Source organism: Scyliorhinus torazame, chromosome X (genome assembly GCF_047496885.1).
Source record: "Scyliorhinus torazame isolate Kashiwa2021f chromosome X, sScyTor2.1, whole genome shotgun sequence".
Taxonomy (NCBI): Eukaryota; Metazoa; Chordata; class Chondrichthyes; order Carcharhiniformes; family Scyliorhinidae; genus Scyliorhinus; species Scyliorhinus torazame.
Genome location: NC_092738.1, coordinates 35,181,807 through 35,206,917, shown reverse-complemented (window position 1 = coordinate 35,206,917; position 25,111 = coordinate 35,181,807). Strand labels below are relative to the sequence as shown.

The following is a 25,111-nucleotide window of genomic DNA, read 5'->3' as shown; positions in this document are numbered from 1 at the left end:
AAGTTGGTGGTAGCTCCAGATCAGATTAACAAGGTCTTTAAGGAATTCTATGGGAGGTTGTACAGGTCAGAGACACCTGGGGGAGGCCGTGAATTTCTCGGAATTTCTAGATGGACTGGAGTACCCGAGGTTCGGGGAGGGGGACAGACCTACATTAGAAGGAGCAACAGTGGAGCAGGAGATAAAAGCTGCGACTGGGAGGATGCAGTCGGGGAAGTGGCAGGACCGGATGAGTTTCCGGTGGAATATTATAAAAAATTCAAAGATAAGCTGGTACCGCTGATGGTGGGGATGTTTGAGGAGGCGTCAAGTAAGAGTCCCTTTAAGAAATGTGTGTTCCTCAAATGGCAGCAGTGATGATAGAGTGTGGGTGGAGCTGGGCTGTCTTTCACTTTTATTTTGAGCTGAAAAGCTGCTTTGTGGCTCGGTTTAGTTTGGTCTTAGACTTGGAGAAGCTGCAGTCACAGCGAGATGTGTATGAATCTCTGCAAGCTGAAGAATGTTAATTTGGCTAAATCGCTGGCTTTGAAAGCAGACCAAGGCAGGCCAGCAGCACAGTTCAATTCCCGTACCAGCCTCCCCGAACAGGCGCCGGAATGTGGTGACTAGGGGCTTTTCACAATAACTTCATTTGAAGCCGACTTGTGACAATGAGCAATTTTCATTTCATTTCATTTTCACAACATGGATTCATGAAAGGGAGATCTTGTCAACCTAACTTACTGGTTTTCTTAGGAGATTTCACAAGGGAGCTGGACAGGGAGAAGGCAGTGGATATACTTCGATTACAGAATGGCCTCTGATACAGTTCCTCTGGAGATGCTGGTAGCGAAAAGAAGTGGAAACCAGTCAGTAAAAATATCTTACAACAAATACAGAATTGTTTAACCAATAAGAACCCAGGGGGTGGCGGTACAGAAATTGTTACCAGTCTGGGAGGATGGACCAGTCTGCTTCGGGACCTCTTTGCTACCTTCATAAATGATACTGAGCGAGGAATCAAAAGCACAGTGGCTAAATTTGCAAATGAGACAAAGCCAGTGGAGGTGGTTGCCTCCACATCTCAACAGAGTAAATTATAGCAAGATTTAAATATACCCAGGAACTGGTGAATGGCAAATAAAATTCAAGAGAGCGAGAGATAGCGGAATGTGACTTTTCTTCAGAACTGAAGGAAGTTGGAATGTGATGGGTTTTATGCTATTGAAAGGGGGTGGGGGGGGGGGGGGGGGGGGGGGGAAAGAGGACAAAAAGGGCATGGGATAGGGTAAAGATAGGAAAAACTAAATGACAAGAAGTCATGAAACAAAAGGCAAAAACGTGGTAATGGTTGTAGTAAAGAAACAAAGCATTCGTCCAGAGTGAGTGTTGATGGCAGAATAATGAACAGCTCTGTCTGAAAAGCAAAGCCATGAAAAACAAGATTCAGAACTGGCACATAGCAAACAAATGGAATCAAAATGTGGGACAGAGTTCCTGGTCTTCAATTGTTGAACTCAATGTTGGATCCAGAAGCATGTGAAGTGTCTAATTGGAAGATATGGGCCTGTTCCTCGAGCTGGTGTTGAGCTTCATTGGAACATTAAAGCAGGCCGAAGATAGAATTGTTAGCACGGGAGCAAGGTGGTGAATTAAAAACGACAGCCAAACACGTCAGGGTCACATATCCAGGCTGAGTGGGAACGTTCTGAAAAGCAGTCACCCAGTCTGTTTTGGGGTTCTCAGTGTAAAGGAGAGCACATTGTAAGCACCGTATGCAGTATATTAAATTGAAAGACGTACTGCTCCAACCAGAAGGAATGTTTGGGGACTTGGAGCTGTTTTTCGTCAGGTTTCCTTTGTACTTTTTGTCAGCAGGTAGTGTGAATATTTGCTTTGTTCGCTGTCACCAAGTATTGTTGTGGTAACTTCAATTTATTGTCAATCATCTCCAGATCTCTCATTTTCCATTACATTATTTGCTTTCCATTGAAGTAATCAACCCTTTCTGAATTTCTGTCCTCAAAGGAGCCTGGGCTTTATAAATACGCTGACCTGAACTGCTGGAGGGACACCAAATCTAGGCATATTATTCAGAGTAGATGCAAGGGATGCTTACCTCACACTGGGGCTCTCCAATGCGACCTCTGTAGGCAACACTACACAATTGAGCCTCAGCCACTCACAATCCAACCAGTATAAATAACCATGGAACTCTTTTTCCAAACACCAAGCTCCCTTCAGTTATCGATATTAAAAAGGTTAACAATTGGCATAAATTTATCCTTCAAATAGCATGTCAGCAGCTCACTACACAGTCAAAAACAGACTGTAACCACCCAAATTAAGTAGTCTGCAATGTACCAAGTACTGTAACACTTGCTCCAGACTTGCACAACGGTGCTGGTTTCCAAAGCAAATGCAACATAACTACAGTATACTATATAAAGGGATGGTTTATTGTCAACTGTAACATTTTAAGGCTACAAGGATCGAGATCACCTCTTCCCATTCAGTACCTACACACATTGAAGAAGATTTTCATTATTTCTTCGTATATTGAAAGAGCATTTCAAAAGCTACTTAAAACCAACCTGCACCTCTTTGTATTGGAACTGGAGTAGGTGGGTGTTGTTCTACAAGTGAACTGGACCTGGGAAAGAGTGAAGAAAAGCTGATGGGGGAGAACAGGTCTCTGGATTTACAGGCACTGCACCAAGGGTCTTAGTGGAGGAGGTGGCAAGGAGGAGAGATATCCTGTATCTACAGTGAAGCAGGAGGCTTGCGAGACACATGTTGAAAAGGCAGTGGGAATTGATAGTTATGGAAATCAACGCCCAGAGTTTAGCCCCAAGGACCTAGATGCAGAGCTGAGAGATGTTGAATGACCTTACACGAGTGGTCGCGGTCAGTGAATGAATCTTCAAATGCCACAACTTACCACTAGCCTCATCTTCCAATAACCTTCAATCAATCAGGACTCACATCTAACATTCATATGTTTCAACTACCCCTCACATACTAACACTGACACCTCAACGTCTCGCACCTTGCACACAATGCCAACTATTTAAAGAAAGACAGCCACATCACCCAAACATAGTAAATCCCATTCACTGACACACTTTCTCTTGCAGGAGAAGATGGTGGATAACAGGAGGCAGCAGAAACTCACCGGAGGTGGGGAAGGTGCATCTGTATACTTGAACTCCCATGGAGGAGAAATGCTGGCCATTATAGGAATGACAATGAAAATTGCTTATTGTCACAAGGAGGCTTCAAATGAAGTTACTGTGAAAAGCCCCTTGTCGCCACATTCCGGCGCCTGTTCGGGGAGGCTGGTACAGGAAATGAACCGTGCTGCTGGCCTGCCTTGGTCTGCTTTAAAAGCCAGCGATTTAACCCTGTGTGCTAGGAAGAGGCATTTCTGAAGTCATAGTCAGCAGCAGAGCTGGAGGAATTTATGGTGGAGGTATCTGCACACCTCTAACCCAGTCTTATCTCATCCCACAACTGTTCAGACTCAAACTGCTGATGGTGTAAACGTGCACTTCTAACTTTCTCATCTCCCCTCACCGCAGTTCAATCCTTGTCCCTTTTTCATTTCAGCTACCCAAGAATTGCAGTCTGCTCCAGTACTGATATTGTGTATATTTTAGAGGACAGGACAGAGGGAGGATCTGCATGTGGTGAGGCACAAATTTACTACAGTAGGACAGGGAACAATGTTAGTGCAGCTTCCAGCTCAACAGAGAATAAGGCTGTAGGAATCAGATGATGAATCTGATGGGCTAGGCCACAGAAGAAAGCTGATGGATGTACAAACCAAAACGCGATACACAGGGAAGTTTGCTGGAAAATCTTCATTCGACATCAAGGAACCTGAATGAGTCCAGCACCAACTTGGCTCATGGCTTTGCGGAGAGCCCCCAGCCCTTCCATTACAAGATGAAATGGGTGGCTGTCTCCAGAAGTATACGTGTGGAACCAGCCATGCTGCAGCATCTGATGGGCAATGTCACATCCACTGCAGCACAAACATCCCAGACTGCTGCAGCCTTGCGACCTCAGCTTGCTGCAATGGAAGCGCAGACTGCTGCTATCATGGCTCTGGACACCTGTGTGCAAAGGGGCTTCCAGGATATCATAGCACTCCTGCAATCTGTTCTCAAACATATCTGCTACTTAAACACCCTTTGCGGGATGGATTTCTGCTAAGAGCCCTTCTCCCCTTCCTCCTCCCACTTCCAGCAGCTTGTCCTGCTGTGTGACCATTGCTCATTGCCCCGGTCATACTCAATGCCAATAGGAAACCCTACTAGGCCTCCCATGTTTGTACACATGCCTATAAGTCACCAAAACCACTCCTTGTAGATTACTGAAACTTTTAGCATGTAAAAGCATCTAAAATGCAGAGAATGGCAGTAACAACCGGAATAAATAATCCAGCAACTAACCTGTAAGTAGTTGATGATCAGCTAACACTGTTGGGGAGGTTTTAAACTAATGTGGCAGGGGGGTGGGAACCAGATTAGGAGGTTAGAGGTCAGTAAAGAGGCAGCAACTAAAGCCAGTAAGGTACTAGATCATAAACTCAATGTGACTAAGGGGAAGAGTAGACAGGGAAGAGAAGAAGAACGCAAAGGGACAGGTGGTCTGAGGTGCATATGTTTCAATGCGAGAAGTGTAGCAGGTAAGGCAGGTGAATTTAGGGCTTGGATTAGTACCTGGGAATATGATGTTATTGGTATTATGGAGACTTGGTTGAGGGAAGGGCAAGACTGGCAACTAAATATCCCAGGGTATAGATGCTTCAGGAGGGATAGAGAGGGAGGTAAAAGGGGTGGAGGAGTTGCATTACTGGTCAGAGATGATATCACAGCTGTGATTAAGGAGGGTACGATGGAGGATTCGAGCACTGAGGCAATATGGGTAGAGCTAAGAAATAGGAAGGGTGCACTAACATTGTTGGGACTTTACTACAGGCCTTCCAAAAGCCAGCGTGAAGTAGAGGTACAAATATGTAGACAGATTATAGAAAAATGTAGGAGCAATAGGGTGGTCGTGATGGGAGATTTTAACTTCCCCAACATTGAATGGGACTCATGTAGTGTTGGAGGCGTAGATGGAGCAGAATTTGTAAGGAGCATCCAGGAGAGTTTTTTAGAGCAGTATGTAAATAGTCCAACTCGGGAAGGGGCCATACTGGACCTGGTATTGGGGAATGATCCCGGCCAGGTGGTTGAAGTTCCAGTCGGTGATTACTTTGGGAATAGCGATCACAATTCCGTAAGTTTTAGAATATTCATGGACAAAGACGAGAGTGGTCCTAAAGAAAGAGTGCTAAATTGGGGAAAGGCCAAGTTTAACAAAATTCGGCAGGAGCTAGGGAATGTGGATTGGGAGCAGCTCTTTAAGGGTAAATCCACATTTGAAATGTGGGAGTCTTTTAAGGAAAGGTTGATTAGAGTGCAGGACAGACATGTCCCTGTGAAAATGAGGGATAGAATGTTCCCGCTGCCGTCGGGAACAGCGCGGTAACCCTGGGGGGGCGGCCTGCCGGTGGGGGGGGGGGGGGGGGGGGGAAAGAGAACATGCACCGGGGGGGTACCTCAAATGTGGCATGGCCCGCGATCGGTGCCCACCTGGCGCTGATCCTAGCCCATTGTCGTAGCCTGAATCGATCGGGACCGGGGCCGTTTCACGCCGTCGTGAACCTCGACGGCGTTCACGACGGCGTGGGCACTTCGGCGCGGGAGTGGAGAATCCCGCCCCATGTCTTACAAACCTAATAGAATTCTTTGAGGAAGTGACAAAGTTATTTGACGAGGGAAGGGCTGTAGATGTCATATACATGGACTTCAGTAAGGCGTTTGATAAAGTTTCCCATGACAGGTTGATGGAAAAAGTGAAGTTGTATGGGATTCAGGGTATACTAGCTAGATGGATAAAGAACTGGCTGGGCAACAGGAGACAAAGACTAGTGGTGGAAGGGAGTGTCTCAAAATGGAGAAAGGTGACTAGTGGTGTTCCACAGGGATCCGTGCTCGGACCACTGTTGTTTGTGATATACATAAATGATCTGGACGAAGGTATAGGTGGTCTGATTAGCAAGTTTGCAAATGATACTAAGATTGGTGGAGTTGCAGATAGTGAGGAGAACTGTCAGAGAATACAGCAAAATATAAATAGATTGGAGAGTTGGGCAGAGAAATGGCAGATGGAGTTCAATCCAGGCAAATGCGAGGTGATGCATTTTTGAAGATCTAATTCAAGAGCTGACTATACGGTCAATGGAAGAGTCCTGGGGAAAATTGATGTACAGAAAGATCTGGGAGTTCAGGTCCATTGTACCCTGAAGGTGGCAACGCAGGTCGATAGAGTGGTCAAGAAGGCATACAGCATGCTTGCCTTCATCGGACGGGGTATTGAGTACAAGAGTCGGCAGGTCATGTTACAGTTGTATAGGACTTTGGTTAGGCCACATTTGGAATACTGCGTGCAGTTCTGGTCGCCACATTACCAGAAGGATGTGGATGCTTTAGAGAGGGTGCAGAGGAGGTTCACCAGGATGTTGCCTGGTATGGAGGGTGCTAGCTATGAAGAAAGATTGAGTAGATTAGGATTGTTTTCGTTGGAAAGACGGAGGTTGAGGGGGGACCCGATTGAGGTCTACAAAATTATGAGAGGTATGGACAGGGTGGATAGCAACAAGGCTTTTCCAAGAGTGGGGGTGTCGATTATAAGGGGTCACGATTTCAAGGTGAGAGGGGGAAAGTTTAAGGGAGATGTGCGTGGAAAGTATTTTACGCAGAGGGTGGTGGGTGCCTGGAATGCTTTGCCAGCAGAGGTGGTAGAGGCGGGCACGATAGCATCATTTAAGATGCATCTAGACAGATATACGAATGGGCGGGGAACAGAGGGAAGTAGATCCTTGGAAAATAGAAGACAGGTTTAGATAAAGGATCTGGATCGGCGCAGGCTGGGAGGGCCGAAGGGCCTGTTCCTGTGCTGTCATTTTCTTTATCCCTTTGGGTAGCACTGGCGGGGTGCCTCTCATGTCATCGAGTGCGTGTTCAGCTTCGGGAAATTAAGAGAGGATTTAGGCTGCAGTGTTGGCATCAAATCAGCATGCACATGGACTAATATCTTGATCTACCTGTTCTGCATACTTCTGGACATTGAGGGTAGCATACGCGCACCCTTTACGAACCTGGCATCTGGCACACTTCATGTCAGATGTGCGCACACATACCGTGGAAACTACTTTGTAATTTTTAGGGGCCTTCTATCCTTTCAAAAAAAAATGGATGCAACCAAGTCCAATTTCACCCCGTATTTGTGCAAAGCCTAACGGTCTCGGAAATCAGTCAGACGACCAACTAAGAACAGAAGGACATTTCTGATTATTCTTACCTTTATTTAGTCGGCGATTGATTTGCAGTATTAGATTTTCTTCACCTTCAGGTGATTGTGATTCTAGATTAAAATTTTAAACATCAGTTGACCTCAAACCTGTCAATAAAGAAAACAATGTTTTTAGCTACACCGCATTGTAATAAAAACCTTGCCATAAGGTGCAACTTGAATTCACATCAATGGTCATGGTCTACTCAAATTTTAATGCACTTTCAATTTGATATTTCTTTGCATCATTTCACATCAATCCCACGAAGAACAATTTTGAATTAGCCCATATAATAATCAATTCTCTCAGAACATTAAAAATTGAGTTTCTGTGAAAAAGTATGAGCTATTCGAGACTGTCGTTGCATAATCCAACGACTTGCATCAGGTCTTGCTCTTTTGCAGAAGCATAAAGGTAAGCTTGCATAATTTAGTCATCAGTGGATGCTATTTATAATTGGCAGTTACACTACACAATGCATAGAAGCTGATACTGCTGTGTGTATCATATGGAAGCTGGAAATTATCTACACAGCAGCTGGACTAGAAATGCTAGACTGCTTCAATCACCAGGCCTGCTCGTCTCCCTCTCAGATATCAGCTATTCTTTACAGTAGACATACAAGTACATGCACTAGTCTTCGACAGCCAGGAGTGAATTGTTGGCTTTTATCCACCATATGCTGCAGTTTGGCAGGGGATAGGAGAGAAGGAGGTGGAAACTGGGGAAGGAGGTAGACTTCTTCTCATTCTGACTCGTGACCAACTTCTTTAGATTTCCTTCATATTCTGAAAGGTACTTATGCAAAGCCACTCGCATTCCTACTGTCAGGGGTATTCATTTATATAAAAACAATCCAAATGTTTTGGGTTTCCATGGGTTTTTCAAACCATCAGGTCCCCACTTCCAACAAAGCGTGGAGCCAAATTCCTTCTCCTTTTAGCTGCTGGAACTGGCAGAGGCTGCAAGCAAAATAACTAAGGCAGCAAAATGAACTCAGCTTCAGCACCACTCCCCCATCTTCTGATAATCCAAAACGGAGCTTTATTAAAAATAAAGTCTTGATGGCCTATAATAGCTGCATCTCGGCACATTTAGTCCAAAAGATAAACTTGAACATTCATCCTCAGGGTGTTGACATCATTGCCAAGGCTGGCATTTATTGGCCATCCCTTGTTACCATGAGAAAGTGATGGTGCGCCTTTTCCTTGAACTGTCAGTAGAGGTTTGACTGAGGTCAGTTAAGAATCAACTATGTTGCAGTGGGACTGGGAATCAAATAGGCCAGAAGAGTTTCTTTCCCTAAAAGTCTTAATGAACAATTTGGGGTTTTAAAGGTACTTTTACTTACTCCAGTAATTTATTTCCAGGTCTTACTGAATTCAAATGTTCACTCGTCTGAAGACATCACTGTTGGATCGTTCCAGAGGGAGCTGGCAGCTCTCCAGAACCTCACCCCAATGACTATTCTAGGCATGGAATGGTGCCTTTTTCATTTCTTTTTAAAAATGTCTGGATAACACAACGGGTGCTCCCAGAGACATGGTGGGGAAACAGTTGTACAAATGCTGGGCGTGGCACAGAGAAGGCACTCAGCAAATAACTTTGAATCTGGCCAACATGTGTCCAGGTCAAAGTTGAGTCAGCAAGTCCGTTACAGTACAGAAGCTGCTTGCACATTCAAATGTAGATTATAGACACACAACATTACTTAGAAATATTTATTATGCCAGGACTAAAGCAGATGCAGCAACAGCTGTGGATAAAAATGGTCCGCTCCAAACCACAAGGGACGAAGATTACAGAAATATCTGCCGAGGCAGTGTGTTTGCTCTTCCACATAGGTGTCCAGTGATTAGGACTTAAAACAATTTACATAGCTTGCCAAATCCTCACCTCATTTAAAATTATACAATTGGCAACGGTTCTTTCTACTGAGTACTTGTATCCTGTTCAGAATGGAGGAATGCTGACAGTTATCCCTTCATTCACTAGTATATTCTACCATCGCAGGAACGGATCAATGGTATCCTCGGCATCTTTTGGCAAGACAAGGTCACTGGCTCAGAGGTCCTGGAGCATATTAATTCCACCAGCATACACACATTGCAAAGTGGCTTGGCCAGGTTCACTGGATGAATGATGGCTGTATACCCAAAGATCTTCTGTATGCGAACTGGCTTCTGGGTAATGACATGCGACATGTCCACATTTCCTGCCTCGCTTCCATTATTACATACAACATGTAGAACAATGAGTATTGGGAAGGCCGTTTCAAACTGCTTAGCCCTTCTGTGTTGGGGGTGGTAACTTCATTGCAGTGCTAATGTAAGCTGACTTGGGACTCTAAATAAAGATTAATATTACTCTTTATCCCCATCTTGTTCCATTTCTCTTTGCTGGGTTTGATTTTACTCTAATTGTTCTTGTTTTTCTTTTATACTGCAGCTGTTCTGCCATTTACACCTCCTCGACACATTTTTGTTTCTTTACTTGTCCGATTATCACTTCCTTAGGCCTTGCACCATGATCGCTTCCATCATTTAATCTCACCTGTCTTCCCCCCCTATCACAGACCTTCCATTTGGTTCTGTTTTCCACCCTCCACCATTTCCCCTGCTTAAACCTGATTTCATTTCTCAAGCTTCCTGGTTCTGATAAAAGGTTATTGATCGGAAACAATAACTCCTCGTCTCTCTCCACAGATGCTGCCTGACAACATGATTTTCCTTCGATTTAAATTGTACGACAAAAGAAAACAAGCTTGATTTTTCAGGATGCACTCCGACCAGCCCAATCATCAGATATTTGCTGCACCCACATGATCGCTGCCATAGACACCAAGAAAATCTTCCCTTTACCAGCTTCTTTTTAATCTAGCATGTGACATGCATTGGCACGGTGCAGTCTGCCTAGAATAACTTCACCCCGCTTGCTGCCAAACTACAAGTTCATGATGGGTCTCTCTATCTCTCAGACACCGAATTGTCAACATTGGCTGGGACTGTTCAATAAGTAAAATGTTCAATTTAAGCCCCAGGCTCTTGACAAAAGGGAAGGTTTCTATGGGGGAAATTTCAATAATTAGATTCGGAATGGTAGTTGAGGGGGAGGGGTGCGGTAGAGGAATTGAAGAAATGTAATGCAGTGTTTTCAAAGCCAGATGTTTGATTGGTGATATTTAAGTCATTAGAGGAGCCAATCATTATTTTTGCCCCACAGACTTGAACCATTGGGAGGTGCAGCATTTACAAGTTGAGATGAGACGGTACACTTTGAGGCGCATTGCCTTTGAATGGTATGGTTTGCAGCTGCACATTAGATGCAAGACATGTAACTACATGGAAGTGCAGTATATTGTCCTGCTAGCTGCCAGTAATGTGACAAGACCTGTACACATTTAGGGGATGGGGAATGTTGAATTTTATAGCGAGGCTATTCACAACCTCTGTACCTTCTCTATGATTTTCTTAAAGACAAAATCACAGGGCTATAGATTGATTTTGTGCTTGAAAAAATATTTTTCAATTACATTAATCATTAGTCTTTTTAGACAACTACATAAAATTGTGTTACGATGTACAATGCGTATAGCACTTTTAACAAAGTAATACGTCCCAAAGCATTGCACAGTAGTTCAGACAAAAGCTGACAGCAAGCCAAGCAGAGGACTGGGAACGGATACCAATGGCTTGATCAATGGCTTTTAAGGAGGAGAAGTCGAGAGGTGTAGGTAGGGAATTCCAGAGCTTATAGCCAATGGAGGGATAACAGAAAACGGGGGAGCACAAGAGGCCAGATAAGCACAAATATCTCGTTGTGATGCTGGAGGAGTTTAGAGAGGAAGGGAGGGGTGAGGCCATTGGGGGCGGGGGGGGGGGGAGAATTTGAAAAGGATGAGAACTTTTAAATTGAGGGTTGTTGTTGGAACAGAGGCTAATACATGTCGGCAAGCACAGGGGTGATGGTCCATACTTTTTCTTGGCACAAAAATAGTGTATTGGTTAAATCACATACTTTAAATGCATAGTTATTGTGACATTATCCAGGCTGTTCTAAAAGGTCAATGTCGGCATTTCAAGCTCTACTTGTTTTTTTTCATTTTTTCACGGTATGTAGGCATTGCTGGCTCGGCCAGCATTTATTGCCCATCCTTAATGGTCCTCGAGAAGGTGGTGCTGAGCTTGCAGTCAGTGTGGTGCAGTACACCCACAGTGCTGTTAAGGAGAAGTTCCAGGATTTTGACCCAGTGACAGTGAAGGAACGGCTGATATGTTAGGAAGTATAACATTCCCTCAGGAACACAGCATCTATAAAAGGCACCAACAGATCATACAGCAATGTGGCTTGCATCCAGAATCAAGATAAAATAGACATTACTCCCAGGAGATTATTGTATCTCACAAATTCTGGTCCAACTTGTTCCTTATTAAGGTGGCAAGGGCGGTGTCAGCATGGAAATTGGCTCAGAGATAGAAAACAGAGAGTTTTGACTGGGGGAAGGTATATAACGTGGTTTCCTAGGGGTTGGTATTAAGACCACTGCCTTTCTTAATTTCTATCAATGACCTAGACTTGGGTGTACAATTTCAAAATTTGCAGATGACACAAAACTTGAAAGTATAGTGAAGTGGGAGAAATATAGTGGTAAACTTCAAGAGGGGGCAGGCTTGGGGGGGGGGGGGGGGGGGAGACAATTGGCAGATGAAATTGAATGCAGAGAAGGAGAATATGGAGAGGCAATATAAAACAAAGAATATAACTTGAAAGTTGGTGCAGAAACAAGAGAGACCTGAGGGTATATGTGCACAAATCACTGACAGTGACAGGGCAGGCTGAGAAAGTGGCTAATAAAGCATATGATATGGTGAGCTTTATAAACAGGGGTAGGGGTGTACAAAAACAAGGAAGTTATGGTGATCCTTTATAAAACACTAGTTCAACCTCAACTCGAGTGTTGTGTCCAGTTCTGGGCACTGCACTTTAGGAAGGATATGAAGGAGTGCAGAAAAGATTCACGAGAGCGGTTTGCAGGGACAAGGAGCTGCAGTTACGGGGATAGATTGAAGAAACCAAAGAGAAAATGCTGGAAATTCTCAGCAGGTCTGGCAGCATCTGTAGGGAGAGAAAAGAGCTAACGTTGAGAGTCCAGATGACCCTTTGTCAAAGCTCGAAGAAGTTGGGCCTGTTCTTCTTGGAGGAGATTTGATGGATGTTTTAAAAATCATAAAGGGGTTTCGACAGAATATTTGGGGAGAAACTGTTCTAATTGGCGGAAGGCTTGAGACCAAGAGGGCACACCAATTTAAGTTTTTTTTTTTAAAAATTCGCTGGAGAGGATGTGGGCTGTGCCAGCATTTATTGCCCATCCTGAATTGCCCTCGAGGGGCAGTTAAGGGCCAACCACATTGCTGTGGGTCTGGAGTCACATGTAGGCCAGACCGGGTAAGGACGGCACTTTTCCTCCAAAATGTTTTCACTTAATGCTGGTCAATGTTGTTTGGTACGTTTGTGTAGCATTTTAATAACAGACAGTAGTTTGTAAATGGAGCAACATTTTAGGAAGGACAACAGTCACTGAAGCTTTTTACAGAGTAACTTCTGAGAATGCATAATGCTGGGCAATCCTCCACCGCTGCCTTCATACCAAAGACTAGGTCCAACTGAGTCGCTTCTGTTAGTGTTTGAACCCTGGACATATTCCAGGCAGAACACTGGCAACTCATGTGACTACAATATTGCACAAGCAACCAAGTCTTAGCTAAATGACCAGACATTGTAACCTCCTCCAGTAGCTTTTGAAACATACAAAAACTTTAATTTCGACAATTTAGTTTGCTCCCCTTTCTATTTCATTGAACCTAAATATCTGGGCAATCTATGGCTGGATGATGTATCCCAACACGACTGCTGTCCCCAAACCTTTCTTTGGGGTGGGGTGGGGTGCTTGTTAAAACAGGTTAACGTTTTGGTTTTCCAGTCAGTGTAGTGAGCTGGTGCAGGCTTGAAGGAGACAGAACAGAGGGAGAATCATCCATCTTGCAAATTATTTTATAGCCCACAGGTATGACAAGCCAACTTTTAAATTAAATTATTCAAATTAGGCTATGAAGGGAACACATTTTTCACAGGTGGAAAGTTATCAGTGACATCCTCCACACATAACATACTGACATTATCTTGGCTCATACATATGAAGACTGATTTTTTTTTTGGCTGAGACACTAAAGGGAGGTTTCTTCCTATTGAACTGTGCCTCAGCGAGATTACCCAGGAATGAGGGGAAACCATTGATTCAAGGTGATAGATAGGCTGGGGAACACGTTAAAACAATTTGCATTTACGGAGCATACTGTCCCGTGGTGTTTAAAACGTTCATCAATACTTTTGATACTAAGCCACAGAAAGAGATAAAGGACAGAGCTTAGTTAAAGAGGTGATAGCTTTTTCAGGAGGGACCTCCAGGGCTTTAAGCTTGGGCAACTGAACGCATGGCTACCAATACTGGAGTGATTAAAACTGGAGATGAACAAGAGGCCAGAATTGGAGGCGCACATAGATGAGATTGGAGGGTTGTGCTGGTGGAGGAAGTTATTCAGATAGGCCAAGGAGAGATTTGAACACAAGGATGATCATTTTCATCTTGGAGACATTGTTGCACCTGGAGTCAGTGTAGGTCCGTCCACAAGCAGAGTGGTGATGGATGAACGGGACTTGGTATTAAGATATTAGCAGCAGCTCAGCAGTTTCAGATAAGCAAGTGGGAAGCCAGCCAGCAGACCACTGGAACAGTGGAGTAAGAAATGCATGGATGGGAGATTCTGCTCCAGAGGAACGGAGGCAGGACTGGAATTGAGCAATGTTTCCTCGATTTAAACAGGCAGTCTTGGCGATGTAGTGTAGATGTGATTGGACGCTCATCTCAGGGTCAAACACAGCACCAGGTTGCAAATGCTTTAGCTCAGATTCAGACAGGTGACAGGGATGAAAATAGTGGCCTGGGAATAGAATTTGTGGCAGGGATCAAAGACGATGGGCTTCAGTCTTCCCAATATTTAGATGGAGGGAATTTCTATTTAATCTATATTCGATGCCATACAAGCAGTGTGACAAATCAGAGAGGGTGGAGGGGTCAAGAGAGGCGATGGCGAGGTAGAGCCAAGTGTCATCACTGTACATGTGAAACCCCAAATGTTTTCGGATGATATTATCGAGGGGCAGTACATCGATGTGAAGTAGAAGGGGACTGAGGATAGATCCTGGGGGACACCAGAGGTAATTGCACAGCAGTAACAAGAGAAACCATTGCAGGCGATTCTCTGGCTATGATCCATTTGCTAGATGACGATGATCCACCCAGTTGGATGAGGGAGGAGAGACTTTGGAGAAGGATGGTGTATGAACTCCGAGGATATGGTCCAGAGATCAAGATCTCTGCACATTTCTTACGAATTATACATTTTGCACATTTAGATACTGAGGTCTTGTGGTATAGTGGGTCGTGTCTCTGCCACTGAACCAGGAGCTCTGGACCCAGGGCTCGATGGCAAAGGAAGGGGTGTCCATAATGTGGCCAAACGGGTTGAACATCAACCTGCAAAATTCTTCCAAACACGCTAATGGCAGGTGGCAAGAGCGAGAGAGATTCCTCGTCCTCCATGGGTGATGCGGAGTGGCTCCACTCAAGCTACAAGTGAATATTCCATGGCCACGATTCAAACACCACATTGCGCCCGACTCTGATCTGAGGCCTGTGAGGCCTTCAAGCCACCCTCACATATTGTGGAGACCCATAGCATGGGCAAGCTGCAGCTTCAGCCTGTCTGTAAACACTTCCAGGACAGAGCATTGCGGTGCCTTCAATGCTGACATTTAATTTCACTCCCTTTGACTGCGACCAGCCTCCAGCTGCACAGCTGAAGGCAAATGACGAATTAGCCTTGCAAGTTGTGAGAGCAGTGCACATGGCTCAGCTCTCAAGTGCCTGCTCAAGAGTACATGTACCATGCTTCAGAGGGTGATTAGTGCAGAGTTTCAAGGAAACATTAATGTCTGAACTCGAGAAGCATCAACACCAAAGAAGCAGCTGCCATCAATCAAACACGAAAGAGCTGGGCTTCAGCACCGTGGATCCTCTTGTGTCCAAAGGGCAAGTGTATGGATCAGCATAGGGCACCAGAGCATGCCCTCCCTAATGTTCCCTGCAGAGGTCTGGGTCCAGGGGCCCCTGCTGTGGCCGGGGATCAGTGTGCAGAGCAAGGACTGCCAGCATAACTGACTCGCTAAACGGCAAGGTCCTGGGATGGAAGCCCTAATGGATTGTCGATCACTCTCCAATTCCTTCCAGATTAAAAGATGCTGCGAATCCCACAGAGGCTGCCCACGTGTTGCTGGTAGCAGCGAGACAGGCAGACGCCGGAGAAGGTGACAGCAGTGTCGACACAGGCTGGGGGCGGCACGCCATGAGCAGGGGGCCGCCTCACACACTGAAGACCCGGCTGCCCATCAGATCGAGGAGGAAATGATGGGCAGTGTGTGCCGCAGGAGATTCCGTCCCAACAAAGAGAAAGGCACCCATGCCACGTCCTCGCGGACATGGCACCCCGTGGAGGGGGAGGACACTCGCTCCCGGTGGCCATGAAGGTCACCGCAGCCCTGAACTTCGATGCAACCAGCTCATTCCAGGGCTCGAGTGGGCTCATGTGCGGTACTTCTCAAGCTACAGCCACAGGTGCATCTGGGAAGTAACAGAAGTCCTGTATGCCCAGGCATCCAACTACTTCACATGTGTGCCCGCTACTCAGAGAGTGTGCATGACAGCTACACTCTTGAGATCTGCAGCATCTTCGAGGCCCATCCTAGGATGACAGATTGGCTCTTGGGGGACAAGGGGTAGCCGCTGACCTGGCTGATGAGGCTGGTGTGGAGGCCTGAGACCAAGGCAGTGACTCAATATGATGAGGCCCATGTTGCCACCCGTGCTGTCATCGAGCGGTGCATTGGACTGCTGAAAAATGCAGTTTCGATGCCTGAACCGCTCTGGTGGTGCCCTGCAGTACTTTCCCTCCCTCCCCCCCCTCCCTCCCCCCCCCCCCCAAGAGGGTCTACCGCTTTGTGGCGGACTGTGCCGTCCACAACCTGGCACAGCGACATGTTGGAGGAGGAGGAGGACGACGACATGCAGCCTCGTCGGAGGAAGAGGAGCCAGACCAGGAGGGACTGGAAGAGACCGGGGAGGAGCCGCAGGCAGCGGGCGGCAAGGTTCCACCATGCGCAGAGGACCAGGGAGGCCCTGATCATCACCCGATTCTCATAGGATGAGAATTTAGCCGCCAGCTCACTCCCTCTTCCCCCCCCCCTTCACTTCCACCCCCATTTCCCCCTCCCACTCTCTATTCCCCTCCATTCCCCCCTAGCAGTGTTGACCTCGGTGCCAGGCATAGTCGGCAACATCTCCTGTGACCGAAGCCTGTGAGACTTCTCCAATTGGCTATGCAGTCGCCGGAATGTACCTCACATCCCCTTCTGAATGTCAACCTGTGTCCTATCATCTGCATCAACTGTGGGAGAATGTTGTTCAGAGGCTTTGCATCTGACTGGGACTCAGCTGAGTCCTGGGACCCAGCAGACCTCAGACTGCTGCCTCCCTTGGATGTTCCGGCCTCCATCTGATGTGCATCAGCAACTGTGTGGTGCTCAGCAGATAGTGCACCAGAGGTTTGACCAATAATGTCGCCCACCAAGGTGCGTCTCTCTGATTGCCCGGCCTCCTCCGAAGCCGATCCTGCAAGACAGTGGACCTGTGGTCAGTGAGAGGGAAGGACCATTTTGTCTGATGTGAACTACTCACTTGAGACCGGTCATGTGGGTGAAGGGGCAGTGGATCCACAGCCTTGTGACGTAGACCAACCTAGCTATCAGTGACTGCTTTCTTCTCGGCCAACCCGGTGATTCCCAGGGCGTGTTCCTCATAGGGCCAAGGACTCGGATCTCTGGCACTCCGCATGCTGGGGGTAAATGTGCATAGATTATTGAGCACAGCACTGGACCACCCATAGGAGTGGGTCGGGGGAAGCATCTACAGGTGGACATTCCAGATTTGGTGTCCTAGAGGAAGCCCATCTTCCAGCTCAGAATATTCCTGGAGTTCCATCTTCCATCAAGAGGTCCAATTTCCAGTCTCAGGAGTGCTCCTGGAGATCGATCTTCATTTTCAGGTGGCCCACCTTCTTACTTCATGATGGTTCAGTGACGTTGGGCGCCTTTTCAACATAGTCCGCCATGTGTCATCCAGACCTGCCCCGACACGGAATGCAGCGTAAAATACCCGGGTGCATAATTAATTAAGCCAAAGTTGGAGGGTTTGGCAAATTTTCCCGCCAGCCTCCACAGTGGGAAGCACTCCACGTTCCCGCCTCCACCATGGGACTTGGGGCTGGATTATTTGGTTCCTCAGCTGCATGTTTCTCGGCCGCTCTCCGTTTCACTTGTCAATGGGATTTCCTATTGTAACCACCCCACTTTGCCGGGAAACCGCGGGCGGGGGTGCGCTGCCGGTCGGAAAAGTGAATCCCAATGGCTGGAAATTCCAGCCATGGTCTCAAAATGGGAGAATTCCACCCATAGGATACAAAAGCAAGGAAGTGATGTTGAACTGGTGTAAAACTACTGGGGTATTGCACCCAGTCCTGGGCACACTTGAGGAAGGATGTGAAGGCTTTAGAGAGGGTTCAGGAAAGATTCACAAGACTGGTTCCTGGATGAGGGGCTTCAGTTACGTGAGTTGTTTAGAGAAGCTGGGGCTGAAACTGGTCCCATTGGTGAATGGATCACAAAGCAGATGACACGGATTTTTAAAAAAAAATAGAGTATTCAATTAATTTTTTTCCAATTAAGGGGCAATTTAGCGTGGCCAATCCACCTACGCTGCACAGCTGTGTGTTGTGGGGGCGAAACACACGCAAACACGGGGAGAATGTGCAAACTCCACACGGACAGTGACCCAGAGCCGGGATTGAACCTGGGACCTCGGAGCAGTGAGGCAGCATTCTAATCCTCTGCACCACCGTGCTGCCCGCAGATGACACTGATTGACGGTAATGGACAGAAGAGGTCATGGTTACATGAGAAAAAACATTTTTACGCAGTGAGTGGTTAGGATCTGGAATGTATTGCCTGAGAGTGTGGTGGAAGTAGATTCAACCGTGGCTGTCGAAAAGGTCATAATGTGAACGGGGGTGGGGGTGGGGGATTAAGGAGTGGGACTAGCTGAGTTGCTCTTGCTGAGAGTCACCACTGACATGATGGGCCAAATGTCCTCCTTCTTTGCTGTAATGTGGTGCTGAAAACAGGCTGAGAAGATACACGTAGACCAGGAACAGAAACTGCCTCATGAAACCCTGGCTGGAATCTATACTGGCAGCAAAAGCACTCAAGTCAAGGCATGAACCTGTTATTGCGATATGGACTTTGATTACCCACTCCAAGTCTAAGAATATGTAACAAACTTCCAGATACAGGTGATCAACTTTGCAGCAGGATGAAGAACAGACAAAAGAAGACATCAGACTCCATAATGAGCTGGTGGCTGGTCAGACAAGGAGAGTTTCAGAGGAGAATGGGTTTTTATTAAACCACCATCGATAAACAGGAGTATCCTGTATTTGTCATTAACCAGTGGGGTCTGGCTAGGACAGTGACCAGTGGTATACACATGACTCAATCCAAGCTTCCCAGTATAAGAAAGCAGCATCAAACAGATCTGGAGAGAGAAGCTGGGAGTTACCCAGACACAACCATCGCAAGAAGGGCCCTGAATTTCAAACCCAGAGAAGACATCCACATCGAGTGATCGAAGCCTGCCAGCCTCCTTTACTAAGTGTGGGTAAAACCCAAAGCTCAGCTGGGAGTCGGAGTCATATTTTCTTGAGTAATAGAATTGTGAATAAAATTGCGTTAACGGTGAACCTGTTTTGTCCTTTGTTCATCTCATAAATAAAGACACCTGGGTAAAACTCAGTAAGTAAACTGGTTGAACGTATCAAGAGGTTTTTTTTGTTGAATAAATTTAGAGTACCCAATTTATTTTTTCCAATTAAGGGGCAATTTAGCGTGGCCAATCCACCTACCCTGCACATCTTTGGGTTGTGGGGGCGAAACCCACGCAAACACGGGGAGAATGTGCAGTATCAGAGGTTTTAACGGTACAACAGTAACCATTCTCTGAATGGTTCAAAAAAACTTTCGATTTAGTAATGTCATCATTCATAATATTTAGTCATTTTGGCAAAAGACACAAATTAATTAAAAAGCAATAAAGAGAAAGTATGGGAATAAATTCACAAATCTGCATGGCACAATATTTCTTTCATCTATTCCCTTTTGGGGACAAGCAAAGAAAAATATCGTACATAATGGGATCAAAGCATTTTTGCTCAATGAGTAGATTGGGCTATGCACACGATACATTGATGTAATTATTGCACAATGTATTAAAAAGCCAGATCTAAGAATCTATTTGAAGTATGATGGAGATCTGAGAACTATCAATGTTTTTAAAGGTACTCACATTAAAGGCATTTGCCGCAAATTACGTCTGCTTTGATTAGAAGTCCAATTATATATTTTTTTAATGTGAAGAATGTGGAGACCTGCAAATTCTACAGATGTTTTCAAGGACAAGACTTTGATTTACATGGTCATTCAAACGATTAGTTAGCTGTTTCCATGCAGTAATTCAGGATCATGTGTTTGCAAAATATAAATTTAACATTTAGATAAGCTGCAGGGACTTTGCACTGGAAATTTGAGGTCTACTCTCCAACTCTTGGCTGTAATATCAACTTTTAGCACAGTTTGTTGATCTACCATTTAGATTTGGATGGGGTCCGGTCACCCCGAACAGAGACACCTGATAGACCACAGCATCCAAAAGTCTGAATTAGACAGATGCCAAGAATATTGCACCCAGCAGCTGTGGCATTTGGAGCAAAATACTCCTCTGCTGAAATATTATCATTTTCTTCAGAATCATTTGTGACAAATGGAGGAGAAATGGGTCCATTGTGAAAATATACAACTCAAAAGTGTCTCAAAATAGGCACTTAATCAAATGTCCTGTGAAGGCTCGGTCTCTCTTCATTGAATGGACTTCTGTTCAGCCACAATCCAAAAAGCATACACATACGGTAGCATTAATAACACCAGCCACTGTAGGATAACATGCTTGAAAACATTGTGGGATCAACACAAGGAGTAAAGGAAGAACTCAATATTGGCATTTTCTTTTCAGACAGAACCTCTGGAAATTCTGGTCCTTTGGCAGATAGCCATTTGAACGCATGCTTCATTGAGATTCAGCCAGTCTCCTGGGCATACTTCCCAAATCTGGCCAAGTCTAACCACAGCATTTTGTCAGACTTTTAACTGCTTCAATTCAATAATAGCTGAAACTCAATCTTTTGGGGACAAGCAAAATGACTAAATTCCTTTGCTTTCTTGCTTAGAGGGGAATTTCTACCAAATAAGCAAAAAGATTGCTTCAAATTCGGGAATATTCAAAAAAATAAAAAGGGTTAACCAAACTGAAGGAATTTCTATTGCCCTGTACCTGTTACATTCAGACCAAAGATGGTCTAATGGAAAAACATTATTGTAGAGTGGATTACTGAGCATTGCCAGTACACAAAAAATACTTTCTCCTTAATCAGTTCCCACACAAGGTGCTTTGCTATAGTGACTTGCAGCCTTAAAATGAACCAAGAATGAGGAAACTATTACTTGACAAGTCAGGTGTGGCTTTAAAAGGCTTCCGTATCTCAAAAATCTCCACCCCCTTGTTGGAGAACCCCCATCCAATGAACAGGTCACGTAACTTGATGTACAGGTTGACCGTCATATTCTTTGTCAACATAAATCAGTGGAGCTGAACAACCTACGGCAGTGGTTCCCAGCCAGTGTGCCATGAAAAATATTCAAAATTTATGAAATTAAACTGAAACTAACCTCAGTCTTCAGCTCTGTGATTAGCATTTCCAAAACTCAATGGATCTTGGGCATCCCGGGCATGTGCCAACTGGGAAAGTGCCGCACAGGTGTGGTATAGATTTTTTATGTTGGTCAGGTCCACACAGCATTCACCACTCCTTCTTTGTACTTGAAGCAATGTCATTGGTTGCAATGGCAGCACCGCCAACTCCAGAAGAAAGAGTGCAATGCAAGAAACTGAATCAGGCATCATTCAAGGTCTTAAGGGCTGCAGTTGGGGGAAGGAGTGTGTGAGTGAGGCGAGGAAGAGAGAGGTCAGTCTTAGAAGCAGACCTATCTCTAGAAATTGTGTGTAATGAGGGAAGCCTCCTTCTGGTCCTGACAAAACACTCGTGTATAATCTCATTCAGATGTTATTCTAGCAGCACAATGTACTGAGCAAAGGTTAGAAACCTCCCTAAAGAAAGGAAGGGATTGTAGAAAGAAACTCTTGGGACAACTTTCACACACTTCCTGGAGGGTAACAAGAGAGACACAGGGTACTATTTGAGAGTCAATGAGGGTCTCTCTCACTTGCTGGAGTGCTGGTGAAAACCCTGCATCACCTCCTTTCATGAAGGCCTGCTGAATTAACAGTGCAGTGGCAGGACTTCCCTGGATCAAAGATCTGGTTGGGTGTGGGGGTGGGGGTGCAGCAGAGTCCCCACCTGCCACCCGATTAAAAGCACCCCCACCACCAAACTCACCTCAAGGGAGAGCATCACATTCCATCTGCTGGCAGAGGTCTGGAATTGGCTGCCTGTTCAGCAACTATCGAGTGCACAATGGGTCCAAAATCAAAACATTTCACCTTGGCGGCAATGCTACATTTTATTGCTGGGTGCAAACAAAATCATCAGTTCGTTAGGATGGGTTTTAAAATCAGGTCACCAGTTCACAATCACTGACCAACGATAAAAGTTAAAATGATTCCCTTTATGACAAGGGTTAAATGGACTACTGCCAAATTAGGGACTGCTTTATTTTTGTCATGAGGCAATTAATGAGCAGGCTAAGACTTTGCTTCTAGCCTTAGATCCATAGGTACCTTAAACCATAGAGTCACTTTTATTTAAGCAGACGACTGCATAGCACAGTTGACATCTCAAACTACTGATCAGTACAAGTGTCAATTAAATAAACTACAGTTACATGTACTTACAAAATCATGAGAGCATACCTGAAGAATAGGCATACAATCATACTGGAAATAGAATCGCAATGTTGCTGGGCCAAGTACAGGTGCAGGTTTTAGAGCAGCGTCCTGCAATGCCTTATCTCTAAATTTTCAGATCTTAAGAGAACACAAGATAAGCTGAAAAATGTCAGAAACACACATTATTATCACTTTCCTTCACCAAACCCACCATGGAACAAAATGCGTTACTATGTGCACCAATTTTGTTTGAAGTAGGTTTTCATTTACAAATGCCCCACCCACCAAAGCCATGGTATATTGTACACTGCAACCCATTGTTAACATACATTCGTGAGAGAGTCATTAGCAATATACAATTCCTGTTTGTTTTTCCCTTCCATTATGCCATGCAACTCTTTTCAACTGAGACGAGGCAAAGAGAAACTAGCCACCGGCCTTTGCATTTGTCACGCTAACCAAATACTGGGTGATTATGCAGCTATGCCTGGACACACACCTCTCCTTGAGGCCGGTCTAAAGAAGAATGAGCACAGGTTGCGGATAATGCCACCTGCTCACGTTCTTGGTTTGGTTAGTGTGTGGTATGGGAAAACCACAATGAGGTTAAAAGAGAAAAACTCCTAAAAATCGCAAATACTTAGGAAAACGATCAGGAATAATTCAAAATCTGGTCGAGCTGCTTGGTTCAAAATTACTTACAGAATATACAGGAAGCCGTTCTTCCAAGTTTGGGTACTGCAAACAAAAATTTACAATACTTTGGAATACACAGCTGGGCGTTGCTGCTGGAGATACTCCATGGACATGTCTCCATGTTAATAGCATGGAAGGTGCTACTAACCACTTCCCTAGTGGGCCACATGGCACCATGTGGTCAGACTGGCATGTGCAGCTGCGCCCCCTGCACGCTCCCAAGATGTTGAAAGGATGCAATGCACTAAGATTGGCCAATGAATATGCAGGGAATGCCTTCCTTTCTTGCTCCTTAAACAACAAGCATTAGCAAATGGGCCGGCCAGCTGGCTGAGAGACAATAACAAGGACACGGACGGAGTGGTCATGGTGGGGACACGAATGCTGTCATTCTGAGAGAGGACAGCAGGTTCATGCTCCAAGGGGCCACGCTACTCCCCCGGGGCAGCACCTCAGCAATCTTCATAATCTCTGGAGAACAGATTGCTGGGCTGCAGTGAGAGCCTTTGAACACTGAGATCCACATCCAGAATGGCAGCTGTTTGTGTGGATGGCAGCAGACACAGACTGGGTGTCAATAGCTGGGGATATCATGAGCTCTGTCTCAGCTTTCACTGCAGCCCTCATACATCAACAGGACACTGCCTGCACTCCAGTGGAAGCTCAGATAGCAGCCATCAAACACTCTCACATGGGCCTTTCTGGTGGTGCTCTGGTGGAGGTGCCCACCACGTCCACATTGGGAAGACTGGACGCCAAGCTCTGTGCGATCCCCTGAAGCACAGTTGAGCCAGACTCCTTTGTGCTCTCAGCCAGTGACTAAAGACTATCGGGCAAGCTAACAGTAGTATCTTGGTCTGCATGTTCATCAGCATTCTGATGTAGTGAGGGTGTATCAAGTAGTGTGAGATGTGCGGTGTGCTGGGCATGAGATGTGATGAGCAGATGCCTTCACTCACCTTGACTACCCAAATGAGATCATTAAATCTTTTTCAGCACTGCTGCCAGATCCATAGTGGCACAGTCTATGCAATGACTGCCCTCGCGACATGCTCCAATTTCTTTCGTGGAGTCACTCTGGAGCATTTTCTGGAAACATGGCTTTCCTCCCCGATTCAGCCCCTTGGTAGTATAGCCAGCGTGGCATCACTGAATCGAGGAGACCCTTACAATGACATGGCTTCAGTGTCCAAAACCGATCCAGCAGCCTGCAATTCATGTTGCAACTAGCCTTTCATAGGAACTGCTCCTTTGAACAGAGGAACCTACCTGCAACACATGCCTTCTACTGAACAATATTCAGCACCCCAGTTTGTGTGCAAAGGACACCTGCACCAAAATGAACACTGGGACTGTGAGAGGACTGCTATTCATGGAAAAGAGGTGGGTATACCAATTTTTTTGTCTTAGCAAACTTAATTTCTAACAGGCACAGACGTGCTATCAACCATAGTCCCTGTGCTTAAAAAGCAGGGCGACTGAATTACATCCTGAAAATTCTAACTTTTAAAACAGGAGCTCCCATCACTTTTTTTTGAAATGTTATGGAAAATCCATGAAACCTCTGAAGAATACCTGTAACTTTGGACAGATCAAATTGCAACTTACAAATGTCACAGATACAATCTGAAAGAGATTGAAATTGAGTAGAAAATTTAGTCCTTGAATGACGAGATCTATAGCAACAGAAGTAAAATATAAACTAAACTCTCACTTTGTGGTGCTGCTGACATTACTTAGCACTTGGAATTTTGAAGTGTGCAAAACCTTGTAGGAATAGACAGTTACTGATGGCGGTGAATGAGCTAGCAGCACTACTCCATCTACATCATCCTTCTTGAAAATGG

The 25,111-nt window shown here is 45.4% G+C and overlaps 1 protein-coding gene across 3 annotated transcripts in view; it reads right to left on the bottom strand.

The window, feature by feature from the left end:
• LOC140405513 (vitamin D3 receptor-like) overlaps positions 1-25,111 on the bottom strand; it is a 230,297-nt gene that overhangs the window by 166,699 nt on the left and 38,487 nt on the right. For 2 of the 3 annotated variants that reach the window (XM_072494052.1, XM_072494053.1), the window contains exon 2: positions 7,396-7,494. The gene's annotated coding sequence lies outside the window, so the exon portion shown is untranslated. Of the gene's footprint in view, positions 1-723; positions 823-7,395; positions 7,495-25,111 lie in introns of all 3 variants that reach the window. The other variant, XM_072494055.1, reaches the window with a different exon arrangement.